This window comes from Euprymna scolopes, chromosome 44 (assembly GCF_053919585.1).
Source record: "Euprymna scolopes isolate OS-2025 chromosome 44, ASM5391958v1, whole genome shotgun sequence".
NCBI lineage: Eukaryota > Metazoa > Mollusca > Cephalopoda > Sepiida > Sepiolidae > Euprymna > Euprymna scolopes.
The window spans coordinates 42,613,510-42,640,986 of record NC_136525.1 but is presented as its reverse complement, the minus strand read 5'-3'; the positions used below and the strand labels follow the sequence as shown (position 1 = coordinate 42,640,986).

At 32.5% G+C, this 27,477-nt stretch overlaps 1 protein-coding gene across 1 annotated transcript in view; it reads left to right on the top strand.

The window, feature by feature from the left end:
- Positions 1–27,477, top strand: part of LOC145268813 (T-cell activation inhibitor, mitochondrial-like) — a 153,580-nt gene that overhangs the window by 20,879 nt on the left and 105,224 nt on the right. The window lies entirely within an intron of this gene.

Sequence of the window (27,477 nt, the reverse complement as noted above, 5' to 3'; positions counted from 1 at the left end):
AATGGATTTTCAGGAATAACTCTGGGGCCATTGTAGGGGTATAATTGCCCCAAATCGTTCATTAGTTCGCACTTTTCTCAATAACTATACTTTTGATTTTTTTTAAATTTTCCACAAACATTAATCATGGTGAAAGTAAATTTTTGTCAGAACATATTCTCCGAGATAATTCTGATTGCTCCCCTAGGAGACATTATAGGGGTAAAATTTCCCCCAAATTGTTTATCCATTCTTTTCTCAATAACCACCCTTCAGAATGTTTTTGAAATTTTGCACAAATATTAGTCATGTTGAAAGTAAATTTTTGTCAGAACAGATTTTCCAAGATAACGTCTTTATCTACTGCACCACGAGCCCTGAAGACGAATCTCGGCAGTTCCAAGAGCAGTATTCAAAAAGAGATTTGAATCAGTGGTAGTCGAAAGAGATTCAAGGGAGCGGTATTTGAAAGAGATTCGAAGGAGCAGTATTCACAAGATATTAAAAATAGCAGTATTCAAAAGAGATTCGAATCAGTGGTAGTCGAAAGAGATTCAAGGGAGCTGTATTTGAAAGAGATTTGAAGGAGCAGTATTCACAAGATATTAAGCAGTATTCAAAAGAGATTCGAATCAGTGGTAGTCGAAAGAGATTCAAGGGAGCGGTATTTGAAAGAGATTCGAAGGAGCAGTATTCACAAGATATTAAAAATAGCAGTATTCAAAAGAGATTTGAATCAGTGGTAGTCGAAAGAGATTCAAGGGAGCTGTATTTGAAAGAGATTCGAAGGAGCAGTATTCACAAGATATTAAAAATAGCAGTATTCAAAAGAGATTTGAATCAGTGGTAGTCGAAAGAGATTCAAGGGAGCTGTATTTGAAAGAGATTCGAAGGAGCAGTATTCAAAAGATATTAAAAATAGCAGTATTCAAAAGAGATTCGAATCAGTGGTAGTCGAAAGAGATTACAGGGAGCGGTATTTGAAAGAGATTCGAAGGAGCAGTATTCACAAGATATTAAAAATAGCAGTATTCAAAAGAGATTCGAATCAGTGGTAGTCGAAAGAGATTCAAGGGAGCTGTATTTGAAAGAGATTCGAAGGAGCAGTATTCACAAGATATTAAAAATAGCAGTATTCAAAAGAGATTTGAATCAGTGGTAGTCGAAAGAGATTCAAGGGAGCGGTATTTGAAAGAGATTCGAAGGAGCAGTATTCACAAGATATTAAAAATAGCAGTATTCAAAAGAGATTTGAATCAGTGGTAGTCGAAAGAGATTCAAGGGAGCTGTATTTGAAAGAGATTCGAAGGAGCAGTATTCACAAGATATTAAAAATAGCAGTATTCAAAAGAGATTTGAATCAGTGGTAGTCGAAAGAGATTCAAGGGAGCTGTATTTGAAAGAGATTCGAAGGAGCAGTATTCAAAAGATATTAAAAATAGCAGTATTCAAAAGAGATTTGAATCAGTGGTAGTCGAAAGAGATTACAGGGAGCGGTATTTGAAAGAGATTCGAAGGAGCAGTATTCACAAGATATTAAAAATAGCAGTATTCAAAAGAGATTTGAATCAGTGGTAGTCGAAAGAGATTCAAGGGAGCGGTATTTGAAAGAGATTTGAAGGAGCAGTATTCACAAGATATTAAAAATAGCAGTATTCAAAAGAGATTCGAATCAGTGGTAGTCGAAAGAGATTCAAGGGAGCCGTATTTGAAAGAGATTCGAAGGAGCAGTATTCACAAGATATTAAAAATAGCAGTATTCAAAAGAGATTTGAATCAGTGGTAGTCGAAAGAGATTCAAGGGAGCTGTATTTGAAAGAGATTCGAAGGAGCAGTATTCACAAGATATTAAAAATAGCAGTATTCAAAAGAGATTCGAATCAGTGGTAGTCGAAAGAGATTCAAGGGAGCGGTATTTGAAAGAGATTTGAAGGAGCAGTATTCACAAGATATTAAAAATAGCAGTATTCAAAAGAGATTCGAATCAGTGGTAGTCGAAAGAGATTCAAGGGAGCCGTATTTGAAAGAGATTCGAAGGAGCAGTATTCACAAGATATTAAAAATAGCAGTATTCAAAAGAGATTCGAATCAGTGGTAGTCGAAAGAGATTCAAGGGAGCCGTATTTGAAAGAGATTCGAAGGAGCAGTATTCACAAGATATTAAAAATAGCAGTATTCAAAAGAGATTCGAATCAGTGGTAGTCGAAAGAGATTCAAGGGAGCCGTATTTGAAAGAGATTCGAAGGAGCAGTATTCACAAGATATTAAAAATAGCAGTATTCAAAAGAGATTTGAATCAGTGGTAGTCGAAAGAGATTCAAGGGAGCTGTATTTGAAAGAGATTCGAAGGAGCAGTATTCACAAGATATTAAAAATAGCAGTATTCAAAAGAGATTTGAATCAGTGGTAGTCGAAAGAGATTCAAGGGAGCTGTATTTGAAAGAGATTCGAAGGAGCAGTATTCAAAAGATATTAAAAATAGCAGTATTCAAAAGAGATTCGAATCAGTGGTAGTCGAAAGAGATTACAGGGAGCGGTATTTGAAAGAGATTCGAAGGAGCAGTATTCACAAGATATTAAAAATAGCAGTATTCAAAAGAGATTCGAATCAGTGGTAGTCGAAAGAGATTCAAGGGAGCTGTATTTGAAAGAGATTTGAAGGAGCAGTATTCACAAGATATTAAGCAGTATTCAAAAGAGATTCGAATCAGTGGTAGTCGAAAGAGATTCAAGGGAGCGGTATTTGAAAGAGATTCGAAGGAGCAGTATTCACAAGATATTAAAAATAGCAGTATTCAAAAGAGATTTGAATCAGTGGTAGTCGAAAGAGATTCAAGGGAGCTGTATTTGAAAGAGATTCGAAGGAGCAGTATTCACAAGATATTAAAAATAGCAGTATTCAAAAGAGATTTGAATCAGTGGTAGTCGAAAGAGATTCAAGGGAGCTGTATTTGAAAGAGATTCGAAGGAGCAGTATTCAAAAGATATTAAAAATAGCAGTATTCAAAAGAGATTCGAATCAGTGGTAGTCGAAAGAGATTACAGGGAGCGGTATTTGAAAGAGATTCGAAGGAGCAGTATTCACAAGATATTAAAAATAGCAGTATTCAAAAGAGATTCGAATCAGTGGTAGTCGAAAGAGATTCAAGGGAGCTGTATTTGAAAGAGATTCGAAGGAGCAGTATTCACAAGATATTAAAAATAGCAGTATTCAAAAGAGATTTGAATCAGTGGTAGTCGAAAGAGATTCAAGGGAGCGGTATTTGAAAGAGATTCGAAGGAGCAGTATTCACAAGATATTAAAAATAGCAGTATTCAAAAGAGATTTGAATCAGTGGTAGTCGAAAGAGATTCAAGGGAGCTGTATTTGAAAGAGATTCGAAGGAGCAGTATTCACAAGATATTAAAAATAGCAGTATTCAAAAGAGATTTGAATCAGTGGTAGTCGAAAGAGATTCAAGGGAGCTGTATTTGAAAGAGATTCGAAGGAGCAGTATTCAAAAGATATTAAAAATAGCAGTATTCAAAAGAGATTTGAATCAGTGGTAGTCGAAAGAGATTACAGGGAGCGGTATTTGAAAGAGATTCGAAGGAGCAGTATTCACAAGATATTAAAAATAGCAGTATTCAAAAGAGATTTGAATCAGTGGTAGTCGAAAGAGATTCAAGGGAGCGGTATTTGAAAGAGATTTGAAGGAGCAGTATTCACAAGATATTAAAAATAGCAGTATTCAAAAGAGATTCGAATCAGTGGTAGTCGAAAGAGATTCAAGGGAGCCGTATTTGAAAGAGATTCGAAGGAGCAGTATTCACAAGATATTAAAAATAGCAGTATTCAAAAGAGATTTGAATCAGTGGTAGTCGAAAGAGATTCAAGGGAGCTGTATTTGAAAGAGATTCGAAGGAGCAGTATTCACAAGATATTAAAAATAGCAGTATTCAAAAGAGATTCGAATCAGTGGTAGTCGAAAGAGATTCAAGGGAGCGGTATTTGAAAGAGATTTGAAGGAGCAGTATTCACAAGATATTAAAAATAGCAGTATTCAAAAGAGATTCGAATCAGTGGTAGTCGAAAGAGATTCAAGGGAGCCGTATTTGAAAGAGATTCGAAGGAGCAGTATTCACAAGATATTAAAAATAGCAGTATTCAAAAGAGATTCGAATCAGTGGTAGTCGAAAGAGATTCAAGGGAGCCGTATTTGAAAGAGATTCGAAGGAGCAGTATTCACAAGATATTAAAAATAGCAGTATTCAAAAGAGATTCGAATCAGTGGTAGTCGAAAGAGATTCAAGGGAGCCGTATTTGAAAGAGATTCGAAGGAGCAGTATTCACAAGATATTAAAAATAGCAGTATTCACAAGAGATTTGAATCAGTGGTAGTCGAAAGAGATTCAAGGGAGCTGTATTTGAAAGAGATTCGAAGGAGCAGTATTCACAAGATATTAAAAATAGCAGTATTCAAAAGAGATTTGAATCAGTGGTAGTCGAAAGAGATTCAAGGGAGCTGTATTTGAAAGAGATTCGAAGGAGCAGTATTCACAAGATATTAAAAATAGCAGTATTCAAAAGAGATTCGAATCAGTGGTAGTCGAAAGAGATTCAAGGGAGCGGTATTTGAAAGAGATTCGAAGGAGCAGTATTCACAAGATATTAAAAATAGCAGTATTCAAAAGAGATTTGAATCAGTGGTAGTCGAAAGAGATTCAAGGGAGCGGTATTTGAAAGAGATTCGAAGGAGCAGTATTCACAAGATATTAAAAATAGCAGTATTCAAAAGAGATTTGAATCAGTGGTAGTCGAAAGAGATTCAAGGGAGCGGTATTTGAAAGAGATTCGAAGGAGCAGTATTCACAAGATATTAAAAATAGCAGTATTCAAAAGAGATTTGAATCAGTGGTAGTCGAAAGAGATTCAAGGGAGCTGTATTTGAAAGAGATTCGAAGGAGTAGTATTCACAAGATATTAAAAATAGCAGTATTCAAAAGAGATTTGAATCAGTGGTAGTCGAAAGAGATTCAAGGGAGCGGTATTTGAAAGAGATTTGAAGGAGCAGTATTCACAAGATATTAAAAATAGCAGTATTCAAAAGAGATTTGAATCAGTGGTAGTCGAAAGAGATTCAAGGGAGCTATATTTGAAAGAGATTCGAAGGAGACTAATTCACAAGATATTAAAAATAGCAGTATTCAAAAGAGATTCGAATCAGTGGTAGTCGAAAGAGATTCAAGGGAGCGGTATTTGAAAGAGATTCGAAGGAGCAGTATTCAAAAGATATTAAAAATAGCAGTATTCAAAAGAGATTTGAATCAGTGGTAGTCGAAAGAGATTCAAGGGAGCGGTATTTGAAAGAGATTCGAAGGAGCAGTATTCACAAGATATTAAAAATAGCAGTATTCAAAAGAGATTCGAATCAGTGGTAGTCGAAAGAGATTCAAGGGAGCTGTATTTGAAAGAGATTCGAAGGAGCAGTATTCAAAAGATATTAAAAATAGCAGTATTCAAAAGAGATTTGAATCAGTGGTAGTCGAAAGAGATTCAAGGGAGCGGTATTTGAAAGAGATTCGAAGGAGCAGTATTCACAAGATATTAAAAATAGCAGTATTCAAAAGAGATTTGAATCAGTGGTAGTCGAAAGAGATTCAAGGGAGCTGTATTTGAAAGAGATTCGAAGGAGCAGTATTCACAAGATATTAAAAATAGCAGTATTCAAAAGAGATTCGAATCAGTGGTAGTCGAAAGAGATTCAAGGGAGCTGTATTTGAAAGAGATTCGAAGGAGCAGTATTCACAAGATATTAAAAATAGCAGTATTCAAAAGAGATTTGAATCAGTGGTAGTCGAAAGAGATTCAAGGGAGCTGTATTTGAAAGAGATTCGAAGGAGCAGTATTCACAAGATATTAAAAATAGCAGTATTCAAAAGAGATTCGAATCAGTGGTAGTCGAAAGAGATTCAAGGGAGCTGTATTTGAAAGAGATTCGAAGGAGCAGTATTCACAAGATATTAAAAATAGCAGTATTCAAAAGAGATTTGAATCAGTGGTAGTCGAAAGAGATTCAAGGGAGCTGTATTTGAAAGAGATTCGAAGGAGCAGTATTCACAAGATATTAAAAATAGCAGTATTCAAAAGAGATTCGAATCAGTGGTAGTCGAAAGAGATTCAAGGGAGCTGTATTTGAAAGAGATTCGAAGGAGCAGTATTCACAAGATATTAAAAATAGCAGTATTCAAAAGAGATTTGAATCAGTGGTAGTCGAAAGAGATTCAAGGGAGCTGTATTTGAAAGAGATTCGAAGGAGCAGTATTCACAAGATATTAAAAATAGCAGTATTCAAAAGAGATTCGAATCAGTGGTAGTCGAAAGAGATTCAAGGGAGCGGTATTTGAAAGAGATTCGAAGGAGCAGTATTCAAAAGATATTAAAAATAGCAGTATTCAAAAGAGATTTGAATCAGTGGTAGTCGAAAGAGATTCAAGGGAGCTGTATTTGAAAGAGATTCGAAGGAGCAGTATTCACAAGATATTAAAAATAGCAGTATTCAAAAGAGATTCGAATCAGTGGTAGTCGAAAGAGATTCAAGGGAGCGGTATTTGAAAGAGATTCGAAGGAGCAGTATTCAAAAGATATTAAAAATAGCAGTATTCAAAAGAGATTTGAATCAGTGGTAGTCGAAAGAGATTCAAGGGAGCGGTATTTGAAAGAGATTCGAAGGAGCAGTATTCACAAGATATTAAAAATAGCAGTATTCAAAAGAGATTTGAATCAGTGGTAGTCGAAAGAGATTCAAGGGAGCTGTATTTGAAAGAGATTCGAAGGAGCAGTATTCACAAGATATTAAAAATAGCAGTATTCAAAAGAGATTCGAATCAGTGGTAGTCGAAAGAGATTCAAGGGAGCGGTATTTGAAAGAGATTCGAAGGAGCAGTATTCAAAAGATATTAAAAATAGCAGTATTCAAAAGAGATTTGAATCAGTGGTAGTCGAAAGAGATTCAAGGGAGCGGTATTTGAAAGAGATTCGAAGGAGCAGTATTCACAAGATATTAAAAATAGCAGTATTCAAAAGAGATTTGAATCAGTGGTAGTCGAAAGAGATTCAAGGGAGCGGTATTTGAAAGAGATTCGAAGGAGCAGTATTCACAAGATATTAAAAATAGCAGTATTCAAAAGAGATTTGAATCAGTGGTAGTCGAAAGAGATTCAAGGGAGCTGTATTTGAAAGAGATTCGAAGGAGCAGTATTCACAAGATATTAAAAATAGCAGTATTCAAAAGAGATTCGAATCAGTGGTAGTCGAAAGAGATTCAAGGGAGCGGTATTTGAAAGAGATTCGAAGGAGCAGTATTCAAAAGATATTAAAAATAGCAGTATTCAAAAGAGATTTGAATCAGTGGTAGTCGAAAGAGATTCAAGGGAGCGGTATTTGAAAGAGATTCGAAGGAGCAGTATTCACAAGATATTAAAAATAGCAGTATTCAAAAGAGATTTGAATCAGTGGTAGTCGAAAGAGATTCAAGGGAGCTGTATTTGAAAGAGATTCGAAGGAGCAGTATTCACAAGATATTAAAAATAGCAGTATTCAAAAGAGATTTGAATCAGTGGTAGTCGAAAGAGATTCAAGGGAGCGGTATTTGAAAGAGATTCGAAGGAGCAGTATTCACAAGATATTAAAAATAGCAGTATTCAAAAGAGATTTGAATCAGTGGTAGTCGAAAGAGATTCAAGGGAGCGGTATTTGAAAGAGATTCGAAGGAGCAGTATTCACAAGATATTAAAAATAGCAGTATTCAAAAGAGATTTGAATCAGTGGTAGTCGAAAGAGATTCAAGGGAGCGGTATTTGAAAGAGATTCGAAGGAGCAGTATTCACAAGATATTAAAAATAGCAGTATTCAAAAGAGATTCGAATCAGTGGTAGTCGAAAGAGATTCAAGGGAGCGGTATTTGAAAGAGATTCGAAGGAGCAGTATTCACAAGATATTAAAAATAGCAGTATTCAAAAGAGATTTGAATCAGTGGTAGTCGAAAGAGATTCAAGGGAGCGGTATTTGAAAGAGATTCGAAGGAGCAGTATTCACAAGATATTAAAAATAGCAGTATTCAAAAGAGATTTGAATCAGTGGTAGTCGAAAGAGATTCAAGGGAGCGGTATTTGAAAGAGATTCGAAGGAGCAGTATTCACAAGATATTAAAAATAGCAGTATTCAAAAGAGATTTGAATCAGTGGTAGTCGAAAGAGATTCAAGGGAGCTGTATTTGAAAGAGATTCGAAGGAGCAGTATTCACAAGATATTAAAAATAGCAGTATTCAAAAGAGATTTGAATCAGTGGTAGTCGAAAGAGATTCAAGGGAGCGGTATTTGAAAGAGATTCGAAGGAGCAGTATTCACAAGATATTAAAAATAGCAGTATTCAAAAGAGATTCGAATCAGTGGTAGTCGAAAGAGATTCAAGGGAGCGGTATTTGAAAGAGATTCGAAGGAGCAGTATTCAAAAGATATTAAAAATAGCAGTATTCAAAAGAGATTTGAATCAGTGGTAGTCGAAAGAGATTCAAGGGAGCGGTATTTGAAAGAGATTCGAAGGAGCAGTATTCACAAGATATTAAAAATAGCAGTATTCAAAAGAGATTTGAATCAGTGGTAGTCGAAAGAGATTCAAGGGAGCTGTATTTGAAAGAGATTCGAAGGAGCAGTATTCACAAGATATTAAAAATAGCAGTATTCAAAAGAGATTCGAATCAGTGGTAGTCGAAAGAGATTCAAGGGAGCGGTATTTGAAAGAGATTCGAAGGAGCAGTATTCAAAAGATATTAAAAATAGCAGTATTCAAAAGAGATTTGAATCAGTGGTAGTCGAAAGAGATTCAAGGGAGCGGTATTTGAAAGAGATTCGAAGGAGCAGTATTCACAAGATATTAAAAATAGCAGTATTCAAAAGAGATTCGAATCAGTGGTAGTCGAAAGAGATTCAAGGGAGCGGTATTTGAAAGAGATTCGAAGGAGCAGTATTCAAAAGATATTAAAAATAGCAGTATTCAAAAGAGATTCGAATCAGTGGTAGTCGAAAGAGATTCAAGGGAGCGGTATTTGAAAGAGATTCGAAGGAGCAGTATTCACAAGATATTAAAAATAGCAGTATTCAAAAGAGATTTGAATCAGTGGTAGTCGAAAGAGATTCAAGGGAGCTGTATTTGAAAGAGATTCGAAGGAGCAGTATTCACAAGATATTAAAAATAGCAGTATTCAAAAGAGATTTGAATCAGTGGTAGTCGAAAGAGATTCAAGGGAGCGGTATTTGAAAGAGATTCGAAGGAGCAGTATTCACAAGATATTAAAAATAGCAGTATTCAAAAGAGATTCGAATCAGTGGTAGTCGAAAGAGATTCAAGGGAGCTGTATTTGAAAGAGATTCGAAGGAGCAGTATTCAAAAGATATTAAAAATAGCAGTATTCAAAAGAGATTTGAATCAGTGGTAGTCGAAAGAGATTCAAGGGAGCGGTATTTGAAAGAGATTCGAAGGAGCAGTATTCACAAGATATTAAAAATAGCAGTATTCAAAAGAGATTCGAATCAGTGGTAGTCGAAAGAGATTCAAGGGAGCTGTATTTGAAAGAGATTCGAAGGAGCAGTATTCACAAGATATTAAAAATAGCAGTATTCAAAAGAGATTCGAAACTGGTTTTGAAAGAGTTTGGAGGGAGTAATATTCGAAAGAGATTCGAGAGAGTGATATTCAAAAGAAATTCAAAAGGTGTTATTCAAAAGAGATTTGAGGGAGTGATATTATAAAGAGATTAAAAAGAGTAATATCCGAAATAGATTAAAAGAGTGGTATTCAAAAGATATTCAAAGGAGTGGTATTCAAAAACGATTCAAAAGGGTGCTATTTGAAAGACATCAAAGGGAGCAAGTTCTGAGAGAGATTCAAGGGAGTGATATCAGAAAGAGATTTACATGAGTGGTATTCAAAAGAGAAAGATTCAATATTCAAAAGATATTTGAAAGAGTGGTATTCAAAAAATATTCAAGGTAGCAATATTCGAAAAAAATTCAAAGGAGTGGTATTCAAAATAGAGTTGAGAGAGCGATATGCAAAACAGATTTCACAGAGTGATGTTCGATCAAGATTCGAAAAAGCGATATGAGAACTAGATTTGAAGGAGTGGGATTCAAAATGACTCAAAGGGATGTTAGTCAAAAAAGGTTCAAGTGAGCGATATTCGAAAGGGATTTTTTTTTTTTTTTTTTTACAAGGGAATCACCACTTATCAAGGCCCAGAAGCCACTCGAGGATAAGGGTTAAAGAGTGTACAGTGGTCAAAAGGACAATGTCACAGTAATCGTTAGAAGTGTGCAGTTCAAAGAAAGAAGCTTTGTTCATGGAATCTACGTTTAGGTTTAGGCACAAATAAAGAGTGGGGGAAATTATTGATAGTGTTTACAGCCAAACGTTTCTCATGGATTTTTGGCGAGGGGGACCATAGATTGGAGCTCAGACGAGCACTTGTCATGAAAATAACGATAAAGCAGAGACAGGCTAAGAACGTCTCTTCTGTGAGAAAGAGCTTGCAGGGAAGAGAAAATGGCATCCCCCACTAGGCTACGAATTCTATTCTGAACTCTGTCAACGCAGGATAAAGTCTTCCTAGCAGCTCCTGCCAAGATGTGACAGCAGTGCTCCATCATTGGATGTACCTGACTCTTATAGATAGAGAATTGCATCAGCAGGTAGATATCTACTGGATTGATAGAAGGATCCCATAATTTTTCCAGCGACCTTGGCAACGTATTTTATGTACACATTCCATTTTAGGTCAAGAGTAAAGATCAAGCCCAGAAGCTTGTCAAAACATGGAGCCTCCCCAAGACGAGAGCCATTCATTTCAATTGATGCCAGATGGGGATCAGAACGTTGATGATGTAAAGATAGAAGCTTGGTTTCCCCATTGTATCACATGCTCAATATCAGAGGAGAGAGAATCAGAGAGAACTTGATCGTTTACAGCCTTTGATGTGTTACCATAGATGGTAGTGTCATCAGCATAAATGTCTATGAATGATGTAAGAATGTGATTTGGAAGATCATTAATGTAGATCAGGAAAGGAGTTGGACCCAGGATGGACCCCTGAGGGACTCCAGCATTAATACTATGAGCTTCTGATTTCTGCCCATCAACCACTGCTCTTATGAACCTAAATTATGTACCTGATTCAAAGGAATTTTATTCAAAAGAGATTCGAGAGACCAATATTCAAAAGATGTAAAAAAGTGATATTCCAAAAAAATTTAAGAGAGTTATATTCAAAAGAAATTTAAGGGAGCGATATTCGAAAAAGATTTTAGAGAGCGGCATTCAAGAGAGTGATATTAAAAATAGATTCAAAGGAGCAGTGTTCCAAAAAAATTCGAGAGATCGATATTCGAAAGAGATTCAAGGTAGCCATATTAGAAGGAGATTTAAGAGAGCGGTATTCAAAAGAGATCCGAGGGAGCGATATTTGAAAGAGATTCAAAGGAGTGTTATACAAAAGAGTTTCAAGAAAGGAATAATCGATTCAAGGGAGCAATTATAAATAGAAAAGATTAATATTCGAAAGATATTTGAAAGAGTGGTATTCAAAAAATATTAAAGGGAGCAACATTCGAAAAAGATTTAAAGGAATGGTATTCAAAATAGAGTTACAAGAGCGATTATGTGAGGGAGCAGATCCAAAAGAGACTCTAAGGATTGGTATTCAAAAGAGATTCAAGGGAGTGATATTCAAATGAGATTCAGAGGAGTTATTTGAGAGGGCGGTATTCAAAAGAGATGTAAAAGGAGCAATATTAAAAAAAAATTCAAGGGAGTGGTATTCAAAACAGATTTGAGAGAGAGCAATATTCTAAACGGCGTCAAAGGAGTATTAATAATATTCAAAAGAGATTCAAGAGAGTGGTATTCAAAGACAATTTAAGGGAAACATATTCAAATAACATTTGAATGAGCGATATTTGAAAAAAAATGTCAAAGATCAATATTCAAAAGAGATTGTAAACAGCGATATTTGAAAGAGATGCAAAGGAGCGATATTAGTAAGTAGGTTAAGGGAGCGATATTAGTAAGTAGGTTAAGGGAGCGATATTAGTAAGTAGGTTAAGGGAGCGATATTCAAAAGAGATTCAAGGGAGTGGTATTCCAAAAATTCAAGAGAGTGATATTCAAAAGAGATTTGAATGAGCAATATTCAGAAGAGATTTAAGGGAGTGATATTCAGGAGGGATTAAAGAGAACAATATGACAATGAGATTCAACAGAACGATAGTCTAAAAAAATTAAAAGGAAACAATAATCGAAATAATTTCACGGGAGAGATATTTTAAAGCAGTTCATGGGAGCGATATTTGGAAAGAAAGGCGGCGATATTCAAAAGAAATTAAAGGGAGCGATATTTAAAAGAGATTCAAAAGAGCAATATTTAAAAGAGATTCAAAAGAGATTCAAAAGAGATTCAAAAGAGATTCAAAAGAGCGATATTAAAAAGACATAATGGGAGCAATATTCAAAAGCATTCTAAGATTGCAATATTAGAAAGAGATTAAAAGGAGCAATATTCAAAAGAGATTCAACAGAGCGATATTTAAAAGATATTCAAGGAAGCGATACTTAAAATATATTCAAGGAAGCGATATTTAAAAGATATTAAAGAGAGCGATATTTAAAAGATATTCAAGGAAGCGATACTTAAAATATATTCAAGGAAGCGATATTTAAAAGATATTAAAGAGAGCGATATTTGAAAGAGATTCAATGGAGCGATATTTAAAAGATATTCAAGGAAGCGATATATAAAAGATATTCAATGGAGCGATATTTAAAAGATATTCAAAAAGCGATATTTAAAAGAGATTGAAGGGAGCGATATTTAAAATTTATTCAAGGAAGCGATATTCGAAAGATATTCATGGAAGCGATAGTCAAACGACATTCAATGAGTTTTATTTAAAAGAAATTCAAGACAGTGATATTTTAAAAGCATCCAACCCAGCGTTTTTCAAAATTATTAAAGAGAGTTATATTCCAAAGACATTCAAGAGAGTGATATTAAAAAAAGATTCAAGGGAGCGATATTCAAAGAAGATTAAAAGGAGCAATATGCAAACTAGATTCAAAAGACATTTAAGGGAGCGATATTCAAATGACATTTAAGGGAGCGATATTCAAAAAACATTCAAGTTGACAATATTTAAAAGAAATTAAAGACTGCGATATTTAAAAGGAGATTAAAGGGGGCTGTATACAAAAGAGATTCAAGTGAGGAAAAGATATTAAAAAAAGATTCAAGTTATCGATATTTAAAAAACCTTTGGAGGAAATGAAAGGGAGCAATATTAGAAAAAGACTTAGGGAAGCGATACTAAAAAGAATGTTAAGGGAAGCGATATTCAAAAGATATTCAAGAAAGCGAGATTCAAAAGATATTCAAGGAAGCGATATTTAAAAAATATGCAAGGAATCGATATTCAAAACAGATTTAAGTGAGCAATTTAAAAAAATAAATTCAAGGGAGCGATATTTGAAAAGATATTCAAGCAAGCGATATTAAAAAGAGAATCAAGGGAGCGATATTTAAAATAGGTTCAAGGCAGCGATATTCGAAAGATATTCAAAGGAATGATATTTAAAAAAGAATTAAGGGAGCGATGATTAAAAGCGATTCAAGGGAGAGATGTTTAAAAGAGATTCAATGAAGCAATAGTCAAAAGAGATTCACAAAGCGATTTTCAAAAGAAATTCAAGTGAGCGATATTCAAAAGGCATTCAAGGGAGTGATTTTCGAAAGAGATTTGAGTGAGCGATATTTAAATAAGATTAATTGGAACAATATTTAAAATAGATTCAAGGTAGCGATATTCAAAAAGCATTCAAGACTGTGATATTGAAAATAGATTTAAAAGAGCGATATTCAGTATATATTTAAGGGAGCGATATTGAAAATGATAGAAAGGAGCGAAAGATATTCAAGGGCGCTATATTTAAAAAAAGATTCAAGGGAACATTATTTTTTAAAAATTCATGGAAGCGATATTTAAAAGAAATTCAAAAGTACAATATTCGAAAGAAATTCAAAGGAAAGATATTTTTTTAAAAATTCAATGGAACGATATTTAAAAGAGATTCAAGGGAGCGATATTTAAAAGAGATTTAAGGAGCGAAATTAAAAAGAGATTAAAAGAAGGGCTATTCAGAAGAGATTCCAGGGAGCAATATTCCAAATTTATTTAAAGGAGTGATATTAGATAGAAAGTAAAGGCAGCGATGTTCAAAAAAGATGAAAGGGGGCAATATTGAAAAGATATTTAAGGGAGCAATATTTAAAATGGATTGAAGGGAGCAATATTCAAAAGTGATTTATTGGAGCGATATTTAAAAAAGATTAAAGGGAGCAATATTGAAAAGATATTTAAGGGAGCAATATTTGAAAGAGATTAAATGCCTCAATTTTTTAAAGAGTTTAAAGAGAGCATTATTTAAAAGAGGTTAAAGTTGGGTGATATTACAAAAGAGATTCAGGGGAGTAATATTAGAAATGGATTGAAGGGAGCAGTATTTAATAGTGATTTATTGGAGCGATATTTAAAAAAGATTAAAGGGAGCAATATTGAAAAGATATTTGAGGGAGCAATATTTGAAAGAGATTAAAAGGGAGTGAGATCTGAGATTCAATCGGAGCGATATTTATAAGAGATTAAAAGGGGTTGTATTCAAAAGAAATTTTACAGACAGATATTTGAAAGAGATTCAAAAGGGAGTTATATCTGGAAGAGATTTGAGTGAGCGATATTCAAAAGAGATACAAGGAAGCCATTTTCAAAGGAGATTTAATGGAGCAATATTCTAAAAGAATTTTAAAGGCCCGATATTCAGCAGAAATTCAAGGGAGTGCTATTCAAAAGAGATTCGAGAGAGCGATATTAAAAATAGCTTTAAAGGAGTGGTAATCAAATGAAATTTCAGAGAGCAATATTGTGAAGAGGTTCAAAACATCGATTTTCAAGACATTTAAGCGAGCGATTTTTAAAAGAGATTAAAGCGAGTTGTATTTATAAAAAATTCAAGACAGTGATATTCAAAAGACATTCAAGGGAGTGATTTTCGAAAGAGATTTGAGTGAGCGATGTTTAAATAAGATTAATTGGAACAATATTTAAAATAGATTCAAGCTAGCGATATTCAAAAAGCATTCAAGACAGTGATATTGAAAATAGATTTAAAGGAGCGATATTCAGTATATATTTAAGGGAGCGATATTGAAGATGATTGAAAGGAGTGAAAGATATTCAAGGGCGCTATATTTAAAAAAAGATTCAAGGGAACATTATTTTTTTAAAATTTATGGAAGCGATATTTAAAAGAAATTCAAAAGTACAATATTCGAAAGAAATTCAAAGGAAAGATATTTTTTTTTTAAATTCAAGGGAGCGATATTTAAAAGAGATTCAAGGGAGCGAACTCTAAAAGAGATTTAAGGAGCGAAATTAAAAAGAGATTAAAAGAAGGGCTATTCAGAAGATATTCAAGAGAGTTATATTTGAAAGAAATTCAAGGGAGCAATATTCCAAATTTATTTAAAGGAGTGATAGTAAAGGCAGCGATTTTTAAAAGAGATTAAAGCGAGTTGTATTTATAAAAAATTCAAGACAGTGATATTCAAAAGACATTCAAGGGAGTGGTTGTCAAAAGAGATTTGAGTGAGCGATATTTAAATAAGATTAATTGGAACAATATTACAAAATAGATTCAAGGTAGCGTAGTGTCAGAAATTTCGTGAAAATAGTGAATAATTCCACCCCATCTTTCCAAGCTTATAACTCCTCGAAAAATGTAATTCAAGCCCTAATTTTTTTTTTTTCAATTAAAGGAGCAAGGACCAAGGTTTTATTAAAAAAAAAAAAACAAAAAAAAAAGGTTTTAAACTTCGGACTTTACAGGTAAATTTCTAAAAAAAGCGATTTTTTTTTTTTGTTTTAAATTTGAATATATTATTTATTGACCTTTTCTCTTCAATTTGTGATATATAAAACTCCCCGACATAATTATTTACTTTTTAATAGACATTTCAAAATGAGAGGCGTGAATTATTCGACCCCCTGTCTTTCCAAGCTTATAACTCCTCGAAAAATGTAATTCAAGCCCTAATTATTTTTTCAATTAAAGGAGCAAGGACCAAGGTTTCATTAAAAAAAAGAAAAAAAGACAAAAAAAAAGACAAAAAAAAACAATGTGTTCTTATAAAATAAGGTTTTAAACATCGGACTTTACAGGTAAATTTCTAAAAAAGCGATTTTTTTTTTGTTTTAAATTTGAATATATTATTTATTGACCTTTTCTCTTCAATTTGTGATATATAAAACTCCCCGATATAAATTAATTATTTACTTTTTAATAGACATTTCAAAATGGGTGACACTTGGGGGGGGGGGGGCGTGAATTTAAAAAAAAACGTTTGTCTAAAATATTATATTCGGTTTATTGGAAAGAACATAAAATTTCACATTGACCCTGAAAATATCGTAAAAATAGAATCAATAGAAAAATTTTGATAGATTTTTAAAGTTTAAAAATTGAAAAATATTGAGTTCGGAAAATTCATTACTGTTTTTTAAAAAAAAAAAAAAAAACATATTTCTATTACTTTTAAAACAACTGTAATAGTTTATTTTGGAAGTATAATCCATAAAGAAAATAAATAACCCACTTTTAACAGAGAAATTACGAGATTTTTATATTGTATTCGCAGTTTCGTGTTAGGGGTGTCAAAAATTCCGACAAAAATTCTGATACTGCTAAGGTAGCGATATTCAAAAAGAATTCAAGACAGTGATATTCAAAAGAGATTTGAAAGTGCGATATTCAAAAGAGGAGATTCAAGAAAGCGATACTTGGAAAGATTTAAGAGATCGGTATACAAAATAGATTAAAGGAAGCGATATTCAAAAGAGATTCAGAATAGTGGCTATCAAACGAGATTTGAGCGATCGATATTTGAAAGAGATTCGACAGAGTGATATTCAAAAAGATTCAAAGAGCGATATTCAAAGGGAGCTATATTCGAAACAGATTTGAAGGAGTGGTATTTAAAAGAGATTTAAAGAAATGTCAGACAAAAAAGGTTCACGTGAGCAATATCTGAAAGAAGTAGTGTTATTCAAAGGAGATTCGAGAGAGTTGTATCTTAAAATAATTTATGGGAGCGATGTGTGTAAATGAGATTAACGGGTGCATTATTCAAAAGAGATTAAAGGAAGCTATATTCAAAAGAGAGTCAAAAGAAAGGCATTTCAATAAGTTTAGGAGAGTGATATTCAAAAAAGATTTGAAAGAGCGGTGTTCAAAAGAGTTTCATGGGTGCGATATTCAAAAGACATTAAAGAGAGGGATATTTGAAAGATACTTTAGAGAGCGGTATTTAAAATAATTCCAAAATTCTCAAAAGAGAATCAAAGGAATGGTATTCAAAGGCACTCTAGAGAGCGATATTTGAAAGAGATTCAAGGGAGCAATGTTAGAAATAGATTTAGAGAGTGATATTCAAATGAAATACAAGGGAGAACTATTCAAGAGAGATTCAAAAGAGTGATATTCGAAAGAAATTCAAGGGAGCGATATCTGAAAAAGATTGGAAGGAGCGATATTCAAAAGAGATTACAAAGGTGTGATATTTGAAAAAGATTTGAAGGAGCGATATTCAAAAGAGATTACAAAGGAGTGATATTTGAAAAAGATTTGAAGGAGCGATATTCAAAAGAGATTACAGAGGTGTGATATTTGAAAAAGACTTGAAGGAGCGATATTCAAAAGGGATTACAAAGGAGTGATATTTGAAAAAGATTTGAAGGAGCGAGATCAGAAAGAGATAACAAAGGTGTGATATTTGAAAAAGATTTGAAGGAGCGAGATCCGAAAGAGATAACAAAGGTGTGATATTTGAAAAAGATTGGAAGGAGCGATATTCAAAAGAGATTACAGAGGAGTGATATTTGAAAAAGATTGGAAGGAGCATTATTCAAAAGAGATTACAAAGGTGCGATATTTGAAAAAGATTGGAAGGAGCGAGATTCAAAAGAGATTACGAAGGTGTGATATTTGAAAAAGAAAAGAAGGATGGATATTGAAAAGAGATTACAAAGGAGTGATATTTTAAAAATATTTGAAGGTGCGATATTCAAAAGAGATTACAAAGGAGTGATATTTGACAAATATTTAACGGAGCGACATTCAAAAGAGATTACAAAGGAGGGATATTTGAAAAAGATTTGAAGGAGCGATATTCAAAAGAGATTACAAAGGTGTGATATTTGAAAAAGATTGGAAGGAGCGATATTCAAAAGAGATTACAAAGGAGTTATATTTGAAAAAGATTGGAAGGAGCGATATTCAAAAGAGATTACAAAGGTGTGATATTTGAAAAAGATTGGAAGGAGCGATATTCAAAAGAGATTACAAAGGTGTGATATTTGAAAAAGATTTGAAGGAGCGAGATTCAAAAGAGATTACAAAGGAGTGATATTTGAAAAAGATTGGAAGGAGCGATATTCAAAAGAGATTACAAAGGAGTGATATTTGAAAAAGATTTGAAGGAGCGTTATTCAAAAGAGATTACAAAGGTGCGATATTTGAAAAAGATTTGAAGGAGCAATATTCAAATGAGATTACAAAGGAGTGACATTTGAAAAAGATTTAAAGGAGCGATATTCGAAAGAGATTACAAAGGAGTGATATTTGAAAAATATTTGTAAGGAGCGATATTTGAAAGAGATTACAAAGGAATGATATTTGAAAAATATTTGAAGGAGCGATATTCAAAAGAGATTACAAAGGAGGGATATTTGAAAAAGATTTGAAGGTGCGATATTCAAAAGAGATTGCAAAGGTGTGATATTTAAAAAAGATTTTAAGGTGCGATATTCGAAAGAGATTACAAAGGAGTGATATTTGAAAATTATTTGAAGGAGCGATATTCAAAATAGAAAAATATTTGAAAAAGATTTGAAGGAGTGAGATCCGAAAGAGATTACAAAGGTGTGATATTTGAAAAAGATTTTAAGGAGCGGTATTCAAAAGCGATTACAAAGGTGTGATATTTGAAAAAGATTTGAAGGAGTGAGATTAAAAAGAGATTACAAAGGTGCGATATTTGAAAAAGATTTGAAGGACCGATATTGAAAAGAGATTACAAAGGAGTGATATTTGAAAAAGATTTTAAGGAGCGATATTCGAAAGAGATTACAAAGGTGCGATATTTGAAAAAGATTCGAAGGAGCAATATTCAAATGAGATTACAAAGATTTAAAGGAGCGATATTCGAAAGAGATTACTAAGGAGTGATATTTGAAAAAGATTTGAAGGAGCGATATTCAAAAGGGATTACACAGGAGTAATATTTGAAAAAGATTTGAAGGAGCTAGACTCGAAAGAGATGAAAAAGGAGTGATATTTAAAAAAGACTTGAAGGAGCGAGATTCAAAAGAGTTTATAAAGGTGTGATATTTGAAAAAGTTTTGAAAGAGCGAGATTCGAAAAAATTACAAAGGTGTGATATTTGAAAAAGATTGGAAGGAGCGATATTCAAAAGAGATTACAAAGGAGGGATATTTTAAAAATATTTGAAGGAGCGATATTCAAAAGAGATTACAAAGGAGTGATATTTGAAAAAGACTTGAAGGAGCGATATTCGAAAGAGATTACAAAGGAGAGTTATTTGAACAAGATTTGAAGGAGCGATATTCAAAAGACATTACAAAGGTGTGATATTTGAAAAAGATTTGAAGGAGTGAGATTCAAAAGAGATTGCAAGTGAGTGATATTTGAGAAAGATTTGAAGGAGCGATATTCAAAAAAGATTACAAAGGAGTGATATTTTAAAAAGACTTGAAGGAGCGATATTCGAAAGAGATTACAAAGGAGTGATATTTGAAAAAGATTTGAAGGAGCGAGATTAAAAAGAGATTACAAAGGAGTGATATTTGAAAAAGATTTGAGGGAGCTATATTCGAAAGAGATTACAAAGGTGCGATATTTGAAAAAGATTTGAAGGAGCGATATTCAAAAGAGATTACAAAGGAGTGATATTTGAAAAAGATTTAAAGGAGCGATATTCGAAATAGATTACAAAGGTGTGATATTTGAAAGAGATTTGAAGGAGCGATATTCGAAAGAGATTACAAAGGAGTGATATTTGAAAAAGATTTGAAGGAGCGATATTCAAAAGAGATTACAAAGTAGTGATATTTGAAAAAGATTTGAAGGAGCGATATTCAAAATAGATTACAAAGGAGGGATATTTGAAAAAAATTTGAAGGAGCGATATTCAAAAGAGATTACAAAGGTGTGATATTTGAAAAAGATTTGAAGGAGCGATATTCGAAAGAGATTACAAAGGAGTGATATTTAAAAAGATTGGAAGGAGCGATATTCGAAAGAGATTAAAAAGTTGTGATATTTGAAAAAGATTGGAAGGAGCGATATTCAAAAGGGATTACAAAGGTGTGATATTTTAAAAAGATTGGAAGGAGCGATATTCAAAAGAGATTAAAAAGGTGTGATATTTGAAAAAGATTTGAAGGAGCGATATTGAAAACAGATTACAAAGGAGTGATATTTGAAAAATATTTTACAGAGAGATATTCAACAACATTACAAAGGAGTGATATTTGAAAAAGATTTGAAGGAGTGAGATTAAAAAGAGATTACAAAGGTGCGATATTTGAAAAAGATTTGAAGGACCGATATTGAAAAGAGATTACAAAGGAGTTATATTTGAAAAAGATTTTAAGGAGCGATATTCGAAAGAGATTACAAAGGTGCGATATTTGAAAAAGATTCGAAGGAGCAATATTCAAATGAGATTACAAAGATTTAAAGGAGCGATATTCGAAAGAGATTACAAAGGAGTGATATTTGAAAAAGATTTGAAGGAGCGATATTCAAAAGGGATTACACAGGAGTAATATTTGAAAAAGATTTGAAGGAGCTAGACTCGAAAGAGATGAAAAAGGAGTGATATTTAAAAAAGACTTGAAGGAGCGAGATTCGAAACAGTTTATAAAGGTGTGATATTTGAAAAAGTTTTGAAAGAGCGAGATTCGAAAAAATTACAAAGGTGTGATATTTGAAAAAGATTGGAAGGAGCGATATTCAAAAGAGATTACAAAGGAGTGATATTTTAAAAATATTTGAAGGAGCGATATTCAAAAGAGATTACAAAGGAGGGATATTTTAAAAATATTTGAAGGAGCGATATTCAAAAGAGATTACAAAGGAGTGATATTTGAAAAAGACTTGAAGGAGCGATATTCGAAAGAGATTACAAAGGAGAGTTATTTGAACAAGATTTGAAGGAGCGATATTCAAAAGAGATGACAAAGGTGTTATATTTGAAAAAGATTGGAAGGAGCTATATTCAAAAGAGATTACAAAGGAGTGATATTTGAAAAAGATTGGAAGGGGCGATATTCGAAAGAGATTACAAAGGTGTGATATTTGAAAAAGATTGGAAGGAGCGATATTCAAAAGAGATTACAAAGGTGTGATATTTGAAAAAGATCGGCAGGAGCGATATTCGAAAGAGATTACAAAGGTGTGATATTTGAAAAAGATTTGAAGGAGCGATATTCAAAAGAGATTACAAAGGAGTGATATTTGAAAAATATTTGATAGGCGATATTCATAAGAGATTACAAAGGAGGGATAGTTGAAAAAGATTTGAAGGAGCGATATTCAAAAGAGATGACAAAGGTGTGATATTTGAAAAAGATTAGAAGGAGCGATATTCAAAAGAAATTGCAAAGGAGTGATATTTGAAAAAGATTACTAAGCAGTAATATTTGAAAAAGATTGGAAGGAGCAATATTCAAAAGGGATTACAAAGGTGTGATATTTTAAAAAGATTGGAAGGAGTGATATTCAGAAGAGTTTACTAAGGTGTGATATTTGAAAAAAATTGGAAGGAGCGATATTCAAAAGAGATTACAAAGGAGTAATATTTGAAAAAGATTGGAAGGAGCGATATTCAAAAGAGATTACAAAGGTGTGATATTTGAGAAAGATTTGAAGGAGCGATATTCAAAAAAGATTACAAAGGAGTGATATTTTAAAAAGAATTGAAGGAGCGATATTGAAAACAGATTACAAAGGAGTGATATTTTAAAAAGACTTGAAGGAGCGATATTCGAAAGAGATTACAAAGGAGTGATATTTGAAAAAGATTTGAAGGAGCGAGATTAAAAAGAGATTACAAAGGAGTGTTATTTGAAAAAGATTTGAGGGAGATATATTCGAAAGAGATTACAAAGGTGCGATATTTGAAAAAGATTTGAAGGAGCGATATTCAAAAGAGATTACAAAGTAGTGATATTTTAAAAAGATTTAAAGCAGCGATATTCAAAATAGATTACAAAGGAGGGATATTTGAAAAAAATTTGAAGGAGCGATATTCAAAAGAGATTACAAAGGTGTGATATTTGAAAAAGATTTGAAGGAGCGATATTCGAAAGAGATTACAAAGGAGTGATATTTGAAAAAGATTGGAAGGAGCGATATTCGAAAGAGATTAAAAAGGTGTGATATTTGAAAAAGATTGGAAGGAGCGATATTCAAAAGGGATTACAAAGGTGTGATATTTTAAAAAGATTGGAAGGAGCGATATTCAAAAGAGATTATGAAGGTGTGATATTTGAAAAAGATTTCAAGGAGCGATATTGAAAACAGATTACAAAGGAGTGATATTTGAAAAATATTTTACAGAGAGATATTCAACAACATTACAAAGGAGTGATATTTGAAAAAGATTTGAAGGAGTGAGATTAAAAAGAGATTACAAAGGTGCGATATTTGAAAAAGATTTGAAGGACCGATATTGAAAAGAGATTACAAAGGAGTGATATTTGAAAAAGATTTTAAGGAGAGATATTCGAAAGAGATTACAAAGGTGCGATATTTGGAAAAGATTTGAAGGAGCAATATTCAAATGAGATTACAAAGATTTAAAGGAGCGATATTCGAAAGAGATTACAAAGGAGTGATATTTGAAAAAGATTTGAAGGAGCGATATTCAAAAGGGATTACACAGGAGTAATATTTGAAAAAGATTTGAAGGAGCTAGACTCGAAAGAGATGAAAAAGTAGTGATATTTAAAAAAGACTTGAAGGAGCGAGATTCGAAAGAGTTTATAAAGGTGTGATATTTGAAAAAGTTTTGAAAGAGCGAGATTCGAAAAAATTACAAAGGTGTGATATTTGAAAAAGATTGGAAGGAGCGATATTCAAAAGAGATTACAAAGGAGTGATATTTTAAAAATATTTGAAGGAGCGATATTCAAAAGAGATTACAAAGGAGGGATATTTTAAAAATATTTGAAGGAGTGATATTCAAAAGAGATTACAAAGGAGTGATATTTGAAAAAGACTTGAAGGAGCGATATTCGAAAGAGATTACAAAGGAGAGTTATTTGAACAAGATTTGAAGGAGCGATATTCAAAAGAGATGACAAAGGTGTTATATTTGAAAAAGATTGGAAGGAGCGATATTCGAAAGAGATTACAAAGGAGTGATATTTGAAAAAGATTTGAAGGAGCGAGATTAAAAAGAGATTACAAAGGAGTGATATTTGAAAAAGATTTGAGGGAGATATATTCGAAAGAGATTACAAAGGTGCGATATTTGAAAAAGATTTGAAGGAGCGATATTCAAAAGAGATTACAAAGGTGTGATATTTGAAAAAGATTGGAAGGAGCGATATTCGAAAGAGATTACAAAGTAGTGATATTTGAAAAAGATTTGAAGGAGCGATATTCAAAATAGATTACAAAGGAGGGATATTTAAAAAAAATTTGAAGGAGCGATATTCAAAAGAGATTACAAAGTAGTGATATTTTAAAAAGATTTAAAGGAGCGATATTCGAAATAGATTACAAAGGTGTGATATTTGAAAGAGATTTGAAGGAGCGATATTCGAAACAGATTACAAAGGAGTGATATTTGAAAAAGATTTGAAGGAGCGATATTCAAAAGAGATTACAAAGTAGTGATATTTGAAAAAGATTTGAAGGAGCGATATTCAAAATAGATTACAAAGGAGGGATATTTGAAAAAAATTTGAAGGAGCGATATTCAAAAGAGATTACAAAGGTGTGATATTTGAAAAAGATTTGAAGGAGCGATATTCGAAAGAGATTACAAAGGAGTGATATTTGAAAAAGATTGGAAGGAGCGATATTCGAAAGAGATTAAAAAGGTGTGATATTTGAAAAAGATTGGAAGGAGCGATATTCAAAAGGGATTACAAAGGTGTGATATTTTAAAAAGATTGGAAGGAGCGATATTGAAAACAGATTACAAAGGAGTGATATTTGAAAAATATTTTACGGAGAGATATTCAACAACATTACAAAAGAGTGATATTTGAAAAAGATTTGAAGGAGTGAGATTAAAAAGAGATTACAAATGTGTGATATTTGAAAAAGATTTGAAGGACCGATATTGAAAAGAGATTACAAAGGAGTGATATTTGAAAAAGATTTTAAGGAGCGATATTCGAAAGAGATTACAAAGGTGCGATATTTGAAAAAGATTTGAAGGAGCAATATTCAAATGAGATTACAAAGATTTAAACGAGCGATATTCGAAAGAGATTACAAAGGAGTGATATTTGAAAAAGATTTGAAGGAGCGAGATTAAAAAGAGATTACAAAGGAGTGATATTTGAAAAAGATTTGAGGGAGATATATTCGAAAGAGATTACAAAGGTGCGATATTTGAAAAAGATTTGAAGGAGCGATATTCAAAAGAGATTACAAAGTAGTGATATTTTAAAAAGATTTAAAGGAGCGATATTCGAAATAGATTACAAAGGTGTGATATTTGAAAGAGATTTGAAGGAGCGATATTCGAAAGAGATTACAAAGGAGTGATATTTGAAAAAGATTTGAAGGAGCGATATTCAAAAGAGATTACAAAGTAGTGATATTTGAAAAAGATTTGAAGGAGCGATATTCAAAATAGATTACAAAGGAGGGATATTTGAAAAAAATTTGAAGGAGCGATATTCAAAAGAGATTAGAAAGGTGTGATATTTGAAAAAGATTTGAAGGAGCGATATTCGAAAGAGATTACAAAGGAGTGATATTTGAAAAAGATTGGAAGGAGCGATATTCGAAAGAGATTAAAAAGGTGTGATATTTGAAAAAGATTGGAAGGAGCGATATTCAAAAGGGATTACAAAGGTGTGATATTTTAAAAAGATTGGAAGGAGCGATATTCAAAAGAGATTACAAAGGTGTGATATTTGAAAAAGATTTGAAGGAGCGATATTGAAAACAGATTACAAAGGAGTGATATTTGAAAAATATTTTACGGAGAGATATTCAACAACATTACAAAAGAGTGATATTTGAAAAAGATTTGAAGGAGTGAGATTAAAAAGAGATTACAAAGGTGCGATATTTGAAAAAGATTTGAAGGACCGATATTGAAAAGAGATTACAAAGGAGTGATATTTGAAAAAGATTTTAAGGAGCGATATTCGAAAGAGATTACAAAGGTGCGATATTTGAAAAAGATTTGAAGGAGCAATATTCAAATGAGATTACAAAGATTTAAACGAGCGATATTCGAAAGAGATTACAAAGGAGTGATATTTGAAAAAGATTTGAAGGAGCGATATTCAAAAGGGATTACACAGGAGTAATATTTGAAAAAGATTTGAAGGAGCTAGACTCGAAAGAGATGAAAAAGGAGTGATATTTAAAAAAGACTTGAAGGAGCGAGATTCGAAAGAGTTTATAAAGGTGTTATATTTGAAAAAGTTTTGAAAGAGCGAGATTCGAAAAAATTACAAAGGTGTGATATTTGAAAAAGATTGGAAGGAGCGATATTCAAAAGAGATTACAAAGGAGTGATATTTTAAAAATATTTGAAGGAGCGATATTCAAAAGAGATTACAAAGGAGGGATATTTTAAAAATATTTGAAGGAGCGATATTCAAAAGAGATTACAAAGGAGTGATATTTTAAAAAGACTTGAAGGAGCGATATTCGAAAGAGATTACAAAGGAGAGTTATTTGAACAAGATTTGAAGGAGCGATATTCAAAAGAGATGACAAAGGTGTTATATTTGAAAAAGATTGGAAGGAGCTATATTCAAAAGAGATTACAAAGGAGTGATATTTGAAAAAGATTGGAAGGGGCGATATTCGAAAGAGATTACAAAGGTGTGATATTTGAAAAAGATTGGAAGCAGCGATATTCAAAAGAGATTACAAAGGTGTGATATTTGAAAAAGATCGGCAGGAGCGATATTCGAAAGAGATTACAAAGGTGTGATATTTGAAAAAGATTTGAAGGAGCGATATTCAAAAGAGATTACAAAGGAGTGATATTTGAAAAATATTTGATAGGCGATATTCATAAGAGATTACAAAGGAGGTATAGTTGAAAAAGATTTGAAGGAGCGATATTCAAAAGAGATGACAAAGGTGTGATATTTGAAAAAGATTAGAAGGAGCGATATTCAAAAGAAATTGCAAAGGAGTGATATTTGAAAAAGATTACTAAGCAGTGATATTTGAAAAAGATTGGAAGGAGCAATATTCAAAAGGGATTACAAAGGTGTGATATTTGAAAAAGATTGGAAGGAGTGATATTCAGAAGAGTTTACTAAGGTGTGATATTTGAAAAAAATTGGAAGGAGCGATATTCAAAAGAGATTACAAAGGAGTAATATTTGAAAAAGATTGGAAGGAGCGATATTCAAAAAAGATTACAAAGGAGTGATATTTTAAAAAGAATTGAAGGAGCGATATTGAAAACAGATTACAAAGGAGTGATATTTTAAAAAGACTTGAAGGAGCGATATTCGAAAGAGATTACAAAGGAGTGATATTTGAAAAAGATTTGAAGGAGCGAGATTAAAAAGAGATTACAAAGGAGTGATATTTGAAAAAGATTTGAGGGAGATATATTCAAAAGAGATTACAAAGGTGCGATATTTGAAAAAGATTTGAAGGAGCGATATTCAAAAGAGGTTACAAAGTAGTGATATTTTAAAAAGATTTAAAGGAGCGATATTCGAAATAGATTCCAAAGGAGTGATATTTGAAAAAGACTTGAAGGAGCGATATTCGAAAGAGATTACAAAGGAGAGTTATTTGAACAAGATTTGAAGGAGCGATATTCAAAAGATTACAAAGGTTTGATATTTGAAAAAGATTTCAAGGAGCGATATTCAAAAGAGATTACAAAGGTGTGATATTTGAAAGAGATTTGAAGGAGCGATATTCGAAAGAGATTACAAAGGAGTGATATTTGAAAAAGATTTGAAGGAGCGATATTCAAAAGAGATTACAAAGGAGTGATATTTGAAACAGATTGGAAAGAGCGATATTCAAAATAGATTACAAAGGTGTGATATTAGAAAAAGATTGGAAGGAGCTATATTCAAAAGAGATTACAAAGGTGTG